The following is a 6,616-nucleotide window of genomic DNA, read 5'->3' as shown; positions in this document are numbered from 1 at the left end:
TTAAATTCTAGTTTGTACTGTCTCAGGATTGCTTGATTACAAATCCTTCTAGAAATCCTTGACAGAACACAAAAAGTGCTTCCCAATTATTAAAGAAAGTGAGTCACTGGTTTCTGCATTCAGATACATTCAAACAATGTGTCCTTTTAAACTCTAAATGTCTCACTGCATACAGCCTTCAGCAATGAATGTGCACTTTGGTGCATATGAAAGTCATGGCTGAGACATCAAGATGTTTGATATAGTGCACATGTACATTAGTTTTCCCTGACGATTTATATGCATAGCTATTGGGTTATCCAAATATAAACTTGCACATAGCTTCAGAGCTTGGAGAGTTCCCACCCTTTTTAAATGCAGGCAACCTTTCTTCTCTATGAATTCCCATTAGACCTCTATAGTGCACTTGCCAGAAGGCTGAAGTTCAGCAGGTGTGGTCTTTCTGTAAATATTTCCCAGTGGAAGTTTAATGTGAACCTCTCACACACATAAAAATATAATACTCGGAGAAATGTTGCTGGATGAGGACCTCAGATTTAAAACTCAAAGGGGAAGGGACTATGTCTTTTCGTATACACTAGCTAAGTGTATATGAAAGCTGCTAAATCATTTAAAGGCATAGTTCTAGAAAAGCCCTTGGCTTATTCTGGAAACCAAAAGAAATTCAGGCTTCTTAACAATCAGTATAATGCTTTACAAAATGAAAGTAAAAAAGTGTAGCTACATGTTTCCAGATAGGTGACATGAAGATTATTCACTCAGTCTTTGCAAAATATTGGAGCTTAAATCTTGTGCAAAGGCTACATGTTATTAAAATATATGCTGTCAGTGCCTCTTTGCACTGTCATGCTCATTAGGACACAGTAATTACAGTAGTGCTCTTCTGAGAGGTAGATTACACTTCTCACACCTTCTGTTAAGGATCCAAACATAACACAACCTTATAGCTAAAACTGAACATACCAAGACTTGACCTGAGAACCATATACCATTTAAATTGGGATATTATTTAAAGAGAAATGAAAATCGACACCTTGTAATATAGGGAAGTTACCCTCCCCCTTTCAGCTGAACAATTTGTCCAAAGGCCTGAGTCTGGACTCACTGCACATCCCACACAGCTGATTCTAAGAACAAACAATTCCTTTGGGGTCTAGAACGCACACTGGATTCTGACTTAGTTGGAATAAATATATTTTCAGCAAGAAAGAAATCAAATTAGCTCAGTTTTGAGGCACACATGATCAGAGAAATAAAAGCAGGTATGCAGTATAATTTCATTATGAAAACCTACATTTCAAGTGAAAACTTACAGTCAGCTACAAGAATTACAGAGAAAGATGCTGCCTATTCAGTTATCTATTTTATGAATGCACTATGTGGATCATTACCTTCTGCCTTCAGCAAAACTCCTTTCCAGTCCACCTAAATTTCACTAATTAATGTTGTATCTACATCACACAGTGAAAAAAAAATAAATTAGGGGGCTCTTGCACTGGAAGCATTTAGTTCATTTTTTTTTAAATTAAGGGTTATTCTAATAACAAAAGGAAAAAAAAGCCTTCCACCTTTAGGTGACTGTTTTAGGAGGCAAGATCTGTCATCTTATGATGGAAAAACACTATTTCATGTGATAAAGAATACTGACATTTCTCTTTACCATATGTTAATAATATCACCTATATCCCTTTTTGGTTTCCTCATGTCTAAATCCACCACCTGCAGTTTGCATTAGTAAAGATAAACAGATACTAAACCTTATGACAAAGGCACTTCAGCCACACTATGATTTCTGGGAACATAGCCCACATTCATTATGCCACACTAACTCGATTTGCTTAGGGACAGGTCTGCATTGCTAGAAGCCTGTTGCCTTTCCTCATCCTTCATGCACATGTATTTGAAGGTATTTGTCAAAACACTTTATGTTCTGTTTTCTATTTGCTTCTTTCAACTTCTGCTAGGGCATCAACTAAGAAACTGTTATGATCGATTCCTGTTCATTAATTTACGTCAGAATAAGCATCTATTGGGACTGCAGCATACAGGGCTTGAATATGATAACCACTTCATGGACAGCCACAATAAATGCATAATTGCCTCTCTGTAGACCAGTGCTTCTAACAAACAGAATTAGCACAGTACAGAAGGATCACTGTTATGCTTTTGAATGCCAAGTTGATTCATACAGATGAGCAGCTGAGTAGTGCAGAGGTAAATTGCCATCGTTCTCCACAGCACAGCCCATGTGCACACTGTATACATGTTCTGCAGTCCTGGTTAGTGTTGGCCAACCAACCATTAAAACAGTTGTGACAATGGAGGTTCTGTGGTTTGAACAAAGATTATGGGTATCAGAAGTAGAACAAGCACTGGTTTTCAGCGAATGGGGAGCTCACACTTTGTAGGGAACAAGGATAATACTTGTACCCTTAGTTCAGTTATCACAAATGTCACCTGTAGCATTTGTTCACCGTCAGAGCAAGTTCACGAGAACTATTCCAAGAATTACAGAAAAGACACATGATACTATGAGTTTGAGAAGGTCTTGTCTTTTCTGACTCATGAAACTTGTTTTCTTTGCCAAACAGAGCTTGGCAAAACACAGCCTCACTGTACGCTTACAGCTGCAGGAGGGAGGCAGTTTCAAAAGTCCTTGCAATAGCAAGTGAGTGGGTAACAAAATGGCAGATTATATTTAATCCAAATATTATGCATACAAAATGGATTACTCTAATTTACTTAAGGCCACTTAGGAAAGAGGCCACTGAGCCATTGTAGCTGTTCTCCTTCCCCTAGTAGTGCCTTCCTTCTGAGGCATGTTGCAGCACAGACTGCATGGGCTATATAGATAGAGGGGGGATTTGCTGAAAATCAAGAACATTCTGTTTTTAATGAGATTTAGAGGTTTGGGGAAATGTCATATGGGAAACCTATGGTGTGAACATTCATTATAGAGTTATGAGGACTCTACAAGCAGTAATGGTAGGATAAAACAACAAGTAGTGGTATGTAGCTCTATTTATTTATTTATGTATTTATTTTATATAAACACTCAAAGATATTTTGAGTAATGTTTTTCTTCAGAATATCTCTTCTTGTAAGTATGGATCAATAAAACAGCTCACAATCTTAAGCAAGAAGACATCTGATTATTTGCCAGCTAAGATATGTAGTGCTGTGGAGTAATGTTTTTATCAGTCCGCTCCATATACTCTATCTAGAATTTCCCATTTACTCATATTTCTACCTAGAGTTTGTTTATAGCTCAAATTTATTTAATTTTTGGGTAATGTTTTCCGAAATAAATAAACTGTGCCCTTCAACTGTCCCTTGCAGTCAATTATGTTAACTAGGACAGCTATTCTTTAGACATTTTATAAGACACTGAAACTCTCAGCTGAACTAGGCCACTAACTAATTGCTATGCACAGGCAACAACGCCACATTATTTCTGAAACCCTGTCATAGTTTTCCTATAACTGCACAGTAATGGTGAATTATCTTGTGCATGACCACTTTTAATGAGAAAATCTGCTGTTTAAACAAAGTCTCTGTTATTTTCTTTCTTTGGCACAACTGAAAACAACATTAGACATTTCTATAAATTAAGCTCAGAAGAAATAATCTTAACTTTGTAAAAGGACATAATGCTGTTTGGAAAATATTGTCAAAACTCAAAATTACTAGGTTCATCTTCAAAATATTGTCCTAGAAATACCGCATCCTTTTGGGTTTTTGGTATGGGAAGATATTTTTACCTGTGTAGGAGTTGTTGTTAAATGCTTGTTAGCTTCATATTAAGAATTTATGGTATGTGGAACCACTGCATTAAAGCTGTAGTATCCAGACCTTTGAGGGCCTCTATAGAGCTGTATAGAAGGATCCTTTGGATGACAAGGTGAACAGATCTGTCAGCAAATTAATTCATGGGACATTGACCATTACTACTTGACTAATCCTGAGGTGAGAATCACCTTAACAGTGGTTGGAGAGAAATGCTCTTCTTTATGCTCTAGTGAAGTGTGAACTCATGAGCCCTTACTCAAGTGTTCTCTTTAGTTGCTAAGCTTGGTAAAAAGATAAACAGTGGAATCGAGTGCACCCTCAGCAAGTTTGCTGATGACACCAAGCTGTGTGGTGCAGTCCACATGCTGGAGGAAAGGGATGCCATCTGGAGGGGCCTGGACAGGCTTGAGAGATGACTCTGAACCTCATAAAATTCAACAAGGTCAAGTCTAAGGTCCTGCACCTGGTTTGGGGCAATCCCAAGCACAAATACAGGCTGGGCAGAGAATGGATTTGGGGGTGTTGGTTGACAAGAAGTTCAACATGACCTGGCTATGTGCTGGCTATGTGCACCTGCAGCCCAGCCAGCCAGTCATATCCTAGGCTAAACCACAAGAAGCGTGGCCAGCAGGTCAAGGGCAGTGATTCTCCCCATCGACTCTGTTCTCATGATTCCCAACTTGGAGTACTGTGCCCAGCTCTGAGGCCCCATCATAAGCAGGCCATGGTCCTGTTGGAGCAAGTCCAGAGGAGGGCCATGAAGATAATCAGAGGGCTGGAGGACCTTCGCTATGAAGACAGTGTGAGAGAGTTGGGGTTGTTCAACCTGGAGAACAGAAGGCTCCAGGGAAACCTTATAGCAGCCTTCCAGTACCTAAAGGGGGGCCTACAAGGAATATGGAGAGGGACTTTTTACAAGGGCATGTAGTAATGGGAAAAGGAGGACTGTCTTTAGACTTTACTCTTTCAGGTTTAGATTAGATGTTAGGAAGAAGTTTTTCATTATGAGGGTGGTGAGACACAGGAATAGGTTGCCCAGAGAAGTTGCAGATGCCCCATCCCTGGAAGTGTTGGATGGAAGGTAATGATCTGGCCCAACCTGGAAGGCCACGTTGGATGGGACTTTGAGCAGCCTGGTCCAGTGGAAGCTGACCCTGCCCATGGCAGGGGGTTGAAACTAGATGATTTTTAAGGTCCCTTCCAACCCAAACCGCTCTATGATTCTATTATTATTTTTTCCCTTGCATTTTGTACTCATGCTGAAGCTGTCCAGGCCTTTTACAGATATTTACAAACCAAGCATCATAGCCATTGATGCCCATGACTCCTTGTACCTGGTCTGTACAGAATCCTATTAAAGCAGACTGGTAGCAATTCTTTACGTCAAAAAGTACTGCCTCATCCTTCTTCCCTGCTGATTCAGCTGATTTTAACTTTTAATTGGTTTTGTCTAAATGATTTGCACATGAAAAACCTAAACCCGTCTGGAATGTCATGCACTAAGGCTCCCGTGCTTTGGCAAGTGCACTGCATGTAAAGGACCCCATACAGCTCCCTTTGCACAAGCAAGGGCTTCTGATGAACTAGGAATTGTCTTTGAGCTTCTGCCAACATTTTTGTCAGAAGGTTTGTTTTTAACATTGCTAATGATTTGGAAAACAAAACAGAGTTTGTAGAACAATCTTCAAAATATTTATGGTAATTAGGACATGGAAAAGAAAAAGCCCTTCACAGGCTCCAGCATATAGGAAAGGAAGAATTTAAAAGAGGAAAATTTCTAAGCATGCTTTGTCTGTTGCTAAACTGTTAAAATTACTGTGCCAGACGTAACCATGGAAGCAAACAATGGAAGTGCACTCACTAATACTATTCCAAAATTATCCTAAAGGTGCTGAAGTTGTTTGAAATTATGTCTTTAATTGGCAGAGCTGAAAGAATTCACCCTCTTTTTATAAACAATGGAAGGAGTCTTGCAGATTTTCCACTCTTATTCCTGGAACATAGATCTGATAGAGTAATTCAAGTAAAAATGCTGTTTGGGGCCTTTTTCTAAATCCTATTATTCCTAGCAAGACAGTGAACTCCCAGTATTAAGATACAAATCATATCTCAAAGTCATAGTAATTCAATTTTGGCATTGAATAATCTTCAGCTCTGAATTCATTGTTAGTGCAACTAAAAGAAAGCCAAGAAAAATTTATTCTGAGACAGTTAACCAAACAGTCTAAAAATTTTCAGTTCTAGTAATCTGAAACATTCTTCCACAAAATATCTCTAAAATATTTGAGATTGAAATAAATGTGCACATCTAAATTTCTAAAACTATGTGCAGTGTTAAATATAGGCATTGCATTAGTGATGAAAAGATAGCAATATCAAGATTTCCTATCTTTCAGATAAGCAAGCTTGGGAATCTAGAAATATTTTACATTCCTCATCACCAGCCAATTCAGGAAATTAATTTTAAAAGGATATTTCAAGGAAGATTTGCTTGAAACATTTTGTATGGTTTGAAGAGAAAGAATGTGATTTTTCATGCCTTTATGTAGGTCATTTAAGTCACTCCAGAATGTCTGTGTATTCAAAATAGAGGCATTTTAGATCACCTTTGAAATCTATTACTGCTCACATTGGCTCTGTTCTTGTGGGATTAAGAGACAAAAAATGAATAGTTAGGCCTCTGCAGTTTAATTTTTGGGGGGTTTTAGGTAGAAATGGAAAAATTCTTAGGAAACTGCACTATTTGGACAAACACTGAAAAAAGGTAGGATGCTTATTTTGAGCATTATTTAATCTCCTTGAATCATAAATGCAGCCAGAATATCTT

This window comes from Corapipo altera, unplaced genomic scaffold, assembly GCF_003945725.1.
Source record: "Corapipo altera isolate COAL_440 unplaced genomic scaffold, ASM394572v1 2, whole genome shotgun sequence".
Taxonomy (NCBI): Eukaryota; Metazoa; Chordata; class Aves; order Passeriformes; family Pipridae; genus Corapipo; species Corapipo altera.
Note: the sequence above shows the minus strand (reverse complement) of the source record.